Source organism: Equus caballus, chromosome X, assembly GCF_041296265.1.
Source record: "Equus caballus isolate H_3958 breed thoroughbred chromosome X, TB-T2T, whole genome shotgun sequence".
In the NCBI taxonomy this organism is placed as follows: Eukaryota; Metazoa; Chordata; class Mammalia; order Perissodactyla; family Equidae; genus Equus; species Equus caballus.
Genome location: NC_091715.1, coordinates 129,805,811 through 129,816,057, shown reverse-complemented (window position 1 = coordinate 129,816,057; position 10,247 = coordinate 129,805,811).

Here is a 10,247-nt window from a genome sequence, read left to right as displayed (position 1 = left end):
ATCAGCAGGCTGGGCTAGATTTATGGTGGTTATTAGTTCTCACTATGCTTCAGAATCATCTGGGAGCTTTTAAGAGATACCTATGCCTAGGCCCCAGCCCCAGCGGCTCTGAATCAATTCAGTCTGGTTTGGATCCCTAGCATCTATATTTTAAAAATCTCACAAGGTGATTCCTAATGTGCAGTAAGGGTTGAGACCAACATTAGGGCCTGGAGATGTTGCTAAATATACAACTGGGGATCAAATTATCATTGCCTGGTAAGAAAGGAGTCCTGCAGACCCTGGGAATGAGTCAGGGCCTTCAAAAGTAGGTCTTGGGGGAGAGCCTGCCCTGACGGTCTAGTGGTTGAAGTTCCACGCTATCCACTTCAGGGTCCCAAGTTCATTTCCCAGTTGTGGAACCACACCACCTGTCTGTCAGTTGCCATGCTGTGGCAGTGGCTCACATAGAAAGACTTACAACTCGGATATACAACCCTGCACTGGAGCTTTGGGGAGAAGAAGAAGAAACAAAAAAGAGGAAGATTGGCAATGGATGTTAGCTCAGGGAGAATACTTCCCTGAAAAAAAAAAAGAATCATTTAAAAAAAACTAGTAGGACTCAGGGGGATGGTAAGTGACCACATTGATCAAACCACTCAGTGGGTGGCTGTTCCCTTTTCCTTTTCTTTTTGCTTGTGAAGATATAACAATAGAACTATAACCACAATGTTCTTTCTCATGCTTTTCCCAGTGGAAATGCCACATTCATAAGACACTTGGAGAACTCACTGGCTAATTGAATAAATAATTCAATCTTCAGGAAATTAGAAGCAGCACAAACATCCTTTATTAAAGTTTCTGCTTTGAGCTCAAGATGTTACTTGGCAAATACATTTGAGAATACGTCTATCTTATTTATTTCTGGGTCCACAGCATCTATTCCAGTGGCTTATACAGAGTAGGTTTTCAGTAATTATTTATTGAATGAATAAATGAAATGAACATGGCTCCCCACACCGATCAATGGAATTGAGCTTAGCTGCTAAGATATATTCTAGTTTAGGAATGCATCCATGTGAGGCAGGTCTCTCATCTTTATATTAGTGAGTCAATGTTAACTTTAAAATAAATTATTGTAACTAAGAATTCTCATGTGTGCTGCCACCCTCAGAAGACGTGAGTGATGAGGAGGTAGAATTATGACTCTGAGCTGGGCTGTCAACAGTTCGGATACTCCCTCCTTGAATATGCACCACTAGATCTGTGCAAGCTTGCATCTTGATTATCAAAAAAATACTTGGGTCATAGTGTGTAGAAAATACCAAGGAATCGACAAAAAAAAGCTTGTAAAATTATTGAGTTAGCAAAGGTGCAGGATACAAGATCAGCACTCAAGATTCCATCACATCCTATATAGTAGCAATACACGTGTGGAACAGAAATTAAAAACACAACACCATTGGGGCCGGTCCTGTGGCTGAGTTGTTAAGTTCCTGCCCTCCACTTCGGTGGACCAGGGTTTTGCTGGTTCAGATTCTGGGAGCTGACATGGCACTGCTCATCAGGCCATGCTGAGGCGGTGTCCCACATGGCACAGCCAGAGGCACTCACAACTAGAATATACAATTATGTACTGGGGGGCTTTGGGGAGAAGAAGAAGAAGAAAAAAGAAGATTGGCAACAGATGTTAGCTCAGGTGCCAACCTTTCAAAAGAAATACAATACCATATTTAATCACTCCAAAGAAATATAAATCTAACAAAATATGTATAGGACTCTATGCTGAAAATTATAAAATGCTTATATAAGAAATCAAAGATTTAGGGGCTGGCCCAGTGGCGCAGCAGTTCAGTTCGCACGTTCCGCTTCTCGGTGGCCCTGGGTTCACTGGTTCGGATCCCGGGTGCGAACGTGGCACCACTTGACAAAAGCCACGCTGTGGTAGGCGTCCCACGTATAAATAGAGGAAGATGGGCACGGATGTTAGCTCAGGGCTAGTCTTCCTCAGCAAAAAGACGAAGATTGGCAGTAGTTAGCTGAGGGCTAATCTTTCTCAAAAAAAAGAAAAGAAATCAAAGATTTAAATAAATGGAGAGACATCCGTTGTTCGTGGATTGGAAGACTCAACATAGCAAAGATGTCAATTCTCCCCCAATTCACCTATAGGTTTAGTGCATTTCCTATCAAAATCCCAGCAAGATATTTTGTACAAGATTAGTCCAAAATATATATGGAAAGGCACAGGAACTAGAATAGATAAATTAGTTCTGAAAAAGAATAAAGAGGGGGGGCCGGCCCCGTGGCTGAGTACTTAAGTTCACACACTCTGCTTCAGTGGCCCAGGGTTCCACCGCGGACATGGCACTGCTCGTCAGGCCATGCTGAGGTGGCATCCCACATGCCACAACTAGAAGGACCTGCAACTAAGATATACAACTATGTACTGGGGGGCTTTGGGGAGAAGAAGAAAAAAAGAATAAAGTGGAAGGAAATACTCCATCTATTGTTAAGACTTACTATGTAGCTACAATAATGAAGACAGTGTGGTACTGGCAAAGAAATAGACATATAGATCATTGGAACAGAATAAAGATCCTAGAATAGATGAACACCATTAGGATCAAGTGATTTTTTACAAAGATGCAAAAGCAATTCAATGGAGAAAGGATTGTGTTTTCAACAAATGGTGCTAGAACAATTGGACATCCATACACAAAAACAAAATGAAACTCAACCTAAGCCTCACACCATATACAAAAAATTAATTCAAAATGGATAATAGATTTAAATAAAAACATAAAATTATTTTTACATTTTTAGTATAAAATGTAAGAGAAAAATCTTTGGGGTCTAGGGCTAGATCAGGCATGATGCTGAAAGCAAGATCCATAAACGAAAAAAGTTAATAAATTGGATTTCATCAAAATTAAAACGTTTCTATGGAAAATCCTGTTAAGGTGGTGAAAAGACCAGATAGACACTGGGAGAAAATATTTACAAACTGGATTAGTTTCCTAGGGCTACCATAACAAATTACCACAAGCTTGGTGTCTTAAAACAACAGAAATTTAGTGTCTCACAGTTCTTGAGCCCAGAAGCCCGATATTAAGGTGTCAGCTGCTTTCTCTGAAGGCCGTAAGTGAAGGATTCTTCCTTGCCCCTTCCTAGCTTCTGGTGGTTGCTGGCAATCCTTAGCACTCCTTGGCTATAGACACATCACTCACGCTAATCCCACCTTCCTTTGTCACGTAGTATTCTCCATATGTGTCAGTGCCCAAATTTTCCTCTTTTTATGAAGACACCAGTTATTGGATTAGGGCTACATCCTAATCCACTATGACCTCATCTTAACTTGATTATATCTGCAAAGACCCTATTTCCAAATAAGGTCACATTCATAGGTATCGGGGTTTAAGACTTGAACATATCTTTTTTGGGGAGCACAGTTATGCCCACAACATAAACCGTATGTTCAACAAAGGCTTTATGTCCATAATATATAAAGAACTCTCAAAACTCAACAGTAAAAACACAATCCATCCAGTTATAAAAGGGCCAAAAGACACCAGCAGATATTTCACCAAAGAGGAGACAGGTATGGCAAATAAGCACAGACACAAAAATGTTCAACATCATTAGCCACTAGGGAAGTGCAAATTAAAACCACAAGGAGTTATCACTACACACCTATTAGAACAGCTAAAATAAAAAACAGTGATAATACTAAATGCTGGTGAGGATGTGGAAACATTGAATCACTCGTGCACTACTGGTGGGAATGTAAAACGGTACAGACACTCTGGAAAACAGTTTGGTAATTTCTCATAAATTTAAACACACACTTACCGTATGGCCCAGCAATCACACTCGTGGGCATAAATAAATGGAAACTTAGTCCATACACAAAAAAGTGTACAGTATTATTCATAGCAGCTTTCCATGTAATAGCCAAATATTGGAAGTCATCCAAATGTTCTTCAATGGGTGATGCCTGCACAGACTCTAGTATATCCATCTCACGGAATAGGGCAATAAAAAGAGATGAACTACTGGTCCATGCAACAACTTGGATGGATCTCACTGGTATTATGCTTAGACAAAATCAATCTCGAAAGGTTATATACTGTATGATTCCATTTATATAACATTTTTGAAATGATGAAACTTCAGAGATGGAGAACAAATTAGTGGTTGCCAAGAGACAGGGATGGGGGTTAGCCGCAAATCCAAAGAGGGAGTACCAGGGAGTTACTTTGTGGTGATGGAAACAGTTCTGTATATTGATTATGGTGATGGTTGCACGAACCTGTATTTGGAGCAAATTTGCATAGAACTATACACACGTAAGTGAATGCAGGTTTAAAAATTGTGAGAACTGTTAAAGTCTTTAGTCAACCATGTTCTATCAATGTTGATTTCCTGATTTTGATACTGTACTCCAGCTAGTATATAAGATGTCACCATTGGGGGAAGTTGGGTGCAGGGCATACAGATCTTTCTACTCTTTTTGCAACTTCCTGTGAATCTATAATTATTTCAAAGTAAAAGGTTTTTTTTAAACGTCTGAATGCCAGGTGTGTGGATTCTATTCAATTATCTTAATCATCTTTGGCAGGGTTATCAGAGGTATTGTAAGCTCTGTGTAGAAATAATAAAGCTTTATTGCGCATTTAGTATGTGTGAGCCGCTATGCTAAGCATTTTACATTCGTTATCCCATTTGATCCATATTATAGCTGGAAGAAGTAGCTAGTGTTATGTCACCTGCCTTTTATAAATCAAGAAACTGAAAATCAGAGAAGTTCAGTAACTTGCCCCAGATCACAGAGCTTAAGTGGCAGAACTAAGGCTTGCACGTAGGTCTAACTGATTCCAAAGCTTGTGATCAAAAACACAATGCCATAATGACTCCATACTTGGGCGGTTGTGAGGCCAAAATGAGGCATCTTACGTCAATTGCCTACCTCAGTGTCTGGAACATAATTAACATCCAGTGACTAGCACACTTTTACTATCATCATCTTCAGCATTATTATTTACTAACTGTGGTCTTCGCCTTAGCACTGAGCAGCATCTGGTCCTTACATGTAGGGCACCGTGAATAGTGTCAGAAGAAAAGAGTCAGATCCGTATCTGTAAAATCATAAAAATAAAAATACCTACCGCACAGGGTTATTGTAAGTTTTCAGTAAAATTAAAGGTGATAATATATGTGAAACGTGCTCTGTAAACAGTAAAGCTCCCTGCATGCTAGCTGCATTGCATTTTATTCCATTTCTTTACCTCTAGATTGGCAGCTAAAAAGCTTTTTGCCTCTCAGCCATGCCGCAATCCACAAGCTCATCACCCTGCTCACTCGCTGTGTGTTTCTATGGCATCAATCACCATAGTTTCTAGATTCTCTGACAGATATATTAGCTGAAAGGCAGTTTAACAGAAGGAATCGGTGAATTTGATTCAAAGAACTCCATCCTCTCCACCTTGAAGCGGTGTTTAACTGAGCAGCAGCAGGTCACATATTCATCACTTCCCCATTCATTGCTTCCAGATTCCTTTTGCAAAAACGTAAATAAAGTGATGAATTTAGAGTTATTTCTGAGGCTTTCAATAATCAATAGGTTTCTCTAAAATCATCTTTGTCCTGGGATAGAATTTCACAGGGGTTCCTCTACAGCAGAGGTTGGCAAACTATGACCCGTGACCCAAATCCAGCCTATCACTCCTTTTTGTGTGACCCTCGAGCTAAGAGTGTTTTTTTACATTTTTTTAATGCTCAGAAAAAAGTAAAAAAAAATAAAAGAATAATATTTCACAACACATGAAAATTACACGGAATTCACATTTTAGTGTCTATAACTAAAGTTTCGTTGGAACACAGACACTCTCACTGTTCAGGCAGAATTGAGTAGTTGTAAAGCTGAAAATATTTACTATCTGGCTCTTTACAGATGAAGCTTGCCAACCCCTGCTCTATATGATAAGAACATCAGTGATCCAATATGGAGGCCAAGAGAGTAGACTCTCAACCTACATTTAGCCCCACCCCCACCTCTCCAAGCCACTCTCCTCCTCACTCCCTCCCACCCCCATAGTTTTAAACATACCTATCTCCCACACTACGTTGCAAGTTCTTTGGAGGGAAAGATTCATTCTTTTCTCTTTCATCTTTGCATCCCACAAGGTGCCTAGCATAGTGTTTTACTCATAATAGACAAATGATGAGTTTTTTTAAACAGAGCTGGATCGAATTTCCATAGCAACTGAGTTTCATGAATGAAGTGTCACCATGCAGCATCCTTTACACCCAACCCATTCCATTCAGTGCTCGGGGTCAGAGGTAGATCTGCTGCAGGTAAAATAGTATTTGCACTCTATAGCACGGAGATTCATAAATCACAATTCTGTTTAAATGTCTGCTGTTCTTATTCTTGGAGTAAAAAAGATCTTTCTAAATATTTCACAAAACCCAAACCATAAAACAAAAGATTGATACATTTGACTAAACATTAATAAGGAATTTCTGCATGGCAAAAACCACCTAAACAAAGTAAAAAGATGAATGAACTGGGGAGAAAGGGGATTAATATCACGTAAAGAGCAAATTTCCCCAAATGAATAGCTTTTACAAATCAATAGGAAAGAGAGCAACAAGCCTTACAGAAATTAGGTGAAGAAAATGAACAAGTAGTTCACAAAGGAGCAAATACAAATGGCTACTGGCGTATGAAAACATGTTCAGCTCCAGTAATAATCAGAGAATTGCGAATTTAAATTCCACCATGATATCATTTTTCACCTATAACATCGACAAAGCTTAATGACACATTTCATTGGCCAAGGTGTGCAGAAACAAGCACTCTCGTGCATTGCTGGTAGAAGTACACATTTCCTTTGCGTGAAAATACATGTGCCTTTTGACCCAACAGTTCCACTTCTAGGAATTTTTTCTAAAGATATACTCATATATGTGTTAAATTATTTATATACAAGGTTAGTCATTGCAGCATTTTTTGGTAAGAGCAAAATATTAGAAACAACCAAAATATAAATCCTGGGGCCGGCATGGTGGCACAGTGGTTAAGTTCACATGTTCTGCTTCGGCGGCCCGGGGTTTGCAGGTTCGAATCCCGCATGCAGACATGGCACTGCTTGAGAAGCCATGCTGCGGCAGGCGTCCCACATATCAAGTAAAGGAAGATGGGCACGGATGTTAGTTCAGGGCCAGTCTTCCTCAGCAAAAAGAGGATTGGCAGCAGATGTTAGTCAGGGCTAATCTTCCTCAAAATAAAAATAAATAAAAAATAAATAAATAAATGAAAATAAAAAATATAAATCCATAGGTGACTAGTTAAATAAATGATGTTAAATCATTCGATGGAATACTATGCAACAATTAAAAAAATAAGGAAGCACTTGACCTACTGTAGACAGGGAAAATGGTAGAAGTTTCGATGTATACCTTTTGTAAATTTTGAATTTGTACCACGTGATGCATTACTTATACAAAACTAAATTTAATTTTTAAAGGTGTGTTTATTTCTTGTTTCTTGATGGGGGATACTTTGGGGTTTGTTTTATTTTCATTCTTTGTACCTGTGCTATGCATTTCTTTTGTATCTGTTCAGTAGTTAATAAGACCTAAAAATGCCTATTTTTAGGGGTAAGGATTTGTTAATTTAGGGAAGACTATAGGCTCTTGGTCATAAATGTTAGCACATAAAAATTGAGTCTGGGGCTTTGCAATGAAAATCAAGGTTTGTAGAAATATAAAAATATTTTAATTTAGTCACAGGCACTGATGGTGATAAATATAGGCAAAACCTTTTGCTTATAGTGAATCATTAATTTTGACAATAAAAGTGTAAATAGGACCACAAATAGAATTTCCAATCATTATCCTATGCCAAATACATCAGCTAGGGTTTAGTCATGAAACATATTTATAGTGAGTGATATTTCTCCCTTATTTTCTGCATCCTGCTCTGTGCAACCTAGTATTGATCATGAGAGAATAAGGATGCTGCTTCTCCCTAGGCTGATTTTGTTTTATTATCCCTCTAGACAAATGTCAAACAAGTTGGAATCATTAATGGCTATTTCATAAGCTAACCAAATGAGAAATTTTCTTTATTCTCTGAGTGTAATGTTTCTAGCGATGAGATTCGGTTTAAAGCACATTCTTATGCATATAAAATTAACTGTTATAGTAGTAATTAATTTTACTTACACTGGCTGCTAGGTCTGAATTTCCTCAAGGTCCAATGTAAGTCTCCAGTATCCAAATAATATACTACATGATTTTAAAATTCTAGGACTAGCCAATACTTTCCAACGACACTAACAATATCACACTCTATTGTAAGCGTTATTGCCTGTTTGCTGGTCTGTCTCCCCACTAGCTTGTGAGCTCTATAAGAGCAGGGATGGTGCATTTTTTCAGCCTTTTAGTTTCCTCCTCTAGGCTCCCATAATCATTGTCATAGAATAGATGTTCAGTCGGTTGTTGAATGAATGAATAAGTACCCTCTCCTTGTTGTTTTCTGCCACATCATTAAAGGCAAGAATATTTAGAGTATTTAGAGAAGTAATAGGCAGAGGGCAAGCAGGACTCCCCAGTAGTGCTTTACTGGCCCTTTGAGCCACGGACCAGCTACACCCTAAGTCGTATGGTCTACAACTGCTGGCACGCAAAAAGAATCAAGGATAAGAATCCAAAAGAACAAATAAGCACCAAGTTTGAACCACTGCACTCCTAGCCTCCACACTAATTTGTGCCTTGTTAATTTAGTTTTGGTCGTTGTGCCTGATTCATTTACCAATGTGGGTAAAATAGATCCAGACAATATCCAATGGAAAAGCTTAGAATTCAGATGAATTTCGTCTATGGCTTAAACCTCTGCTCATTAGTTTAATGGACATTAAATGCTTAAAATATATTTGCGTACCTGTTCCTAACTAGATTCATTTCTTTTATTCATTTTTGTCTCTAAGCCTCTTGCCACGCTATGAACCAGGAACTGGCAAACTATGACCCATGCACGGACTGGTCACCTGTTTTTGTAAATAAGTTTTATGGGAACACAGATACATCCATTTGTTTATGGATTGTCTGTGGCTGCTTTCGCAGCAGAGTTGAGTAGCTATGACAGAGACCATGTGACCCACAAACCTAAAATATTTCCTATCTGGCACTTTACAGAAAAAGTTCACTGACTCCTACTATTTCTGCATGATCAAATGATTAAGGATCTAAAGGAGGATACATTCACTCAACAAATAACTAATATTTAACTGAACTCTAATATGTGCCAGGCACTAGGAATTAAAAGATAATGAAGACCCTGAACGGTGTTTGTACAGGACATAATTTCAGCAGCAAGAAAAGTACATATTCTCATTCCAGAAGTCAAGGTAAACCATGCCACATTTGAAATCTGAATGCTACAGTGAAAAACCACCAGGATGGAGATCCGAGGCAGACGAATTGCTCTTCTTCTCACAGAAGCAATTATATACTTTCTAGAAACCTGGAAAATGTCATTCAGTCCAGCTGAGAAGTATCCAACTCAATCAACCAATGTACTGGGAAGCACCTTGGATTGAAAGAAAGAAGTCTCCTAACTCTGCAACTCATAGTGCTAGCTAATAGATAAAGCGTTTATCATATACCAGGCCCATACATCAACTTAGCTAATGCTCATAAAAACTCTACGAGTTAGGGGCCTTTATTCAGTACCCCCTCTTCACACACAAGGAAACTGAGGTACAGAGTGGTGAAATAGCTTGCCCAAATCACATGCCTAATAAGTGTGAGTAGGGATTTGAACCTATGTAGTTTGGCTTTGGAGTCTGGGCTCTTAACCATCCACACTGCCTTCAACTGATTCTATGAGTGTGGACAGCTCACGCAATCTCCTTGAACCTCAGTTTCCTCATCTGTGAAATGAAAATGTTGGTCTTGATCTCTCGGGTTCTTATAGCTATAAGATTTCAGGATTCTTGGTTTCAATAGACATTTACATGTACCCAACACTGTGGGAATTACCAAAGATAATATAAGACACATATTATTCATTCATTCAACAAGTAATTAATGAGTGTCTACTATGTACCAAACTGTGTTCCAGGCATTGGATACAGCAGCGAACAAAACAGACAGCAATCTCTGCTCTGGTGCTGCTTGCATTCTAGTGGAGGGCATTAATAACAGTGACAAGCATTTGTAGAGCAATTACAGCGTGCCTTACACTGTGCTCTGTAATTTAT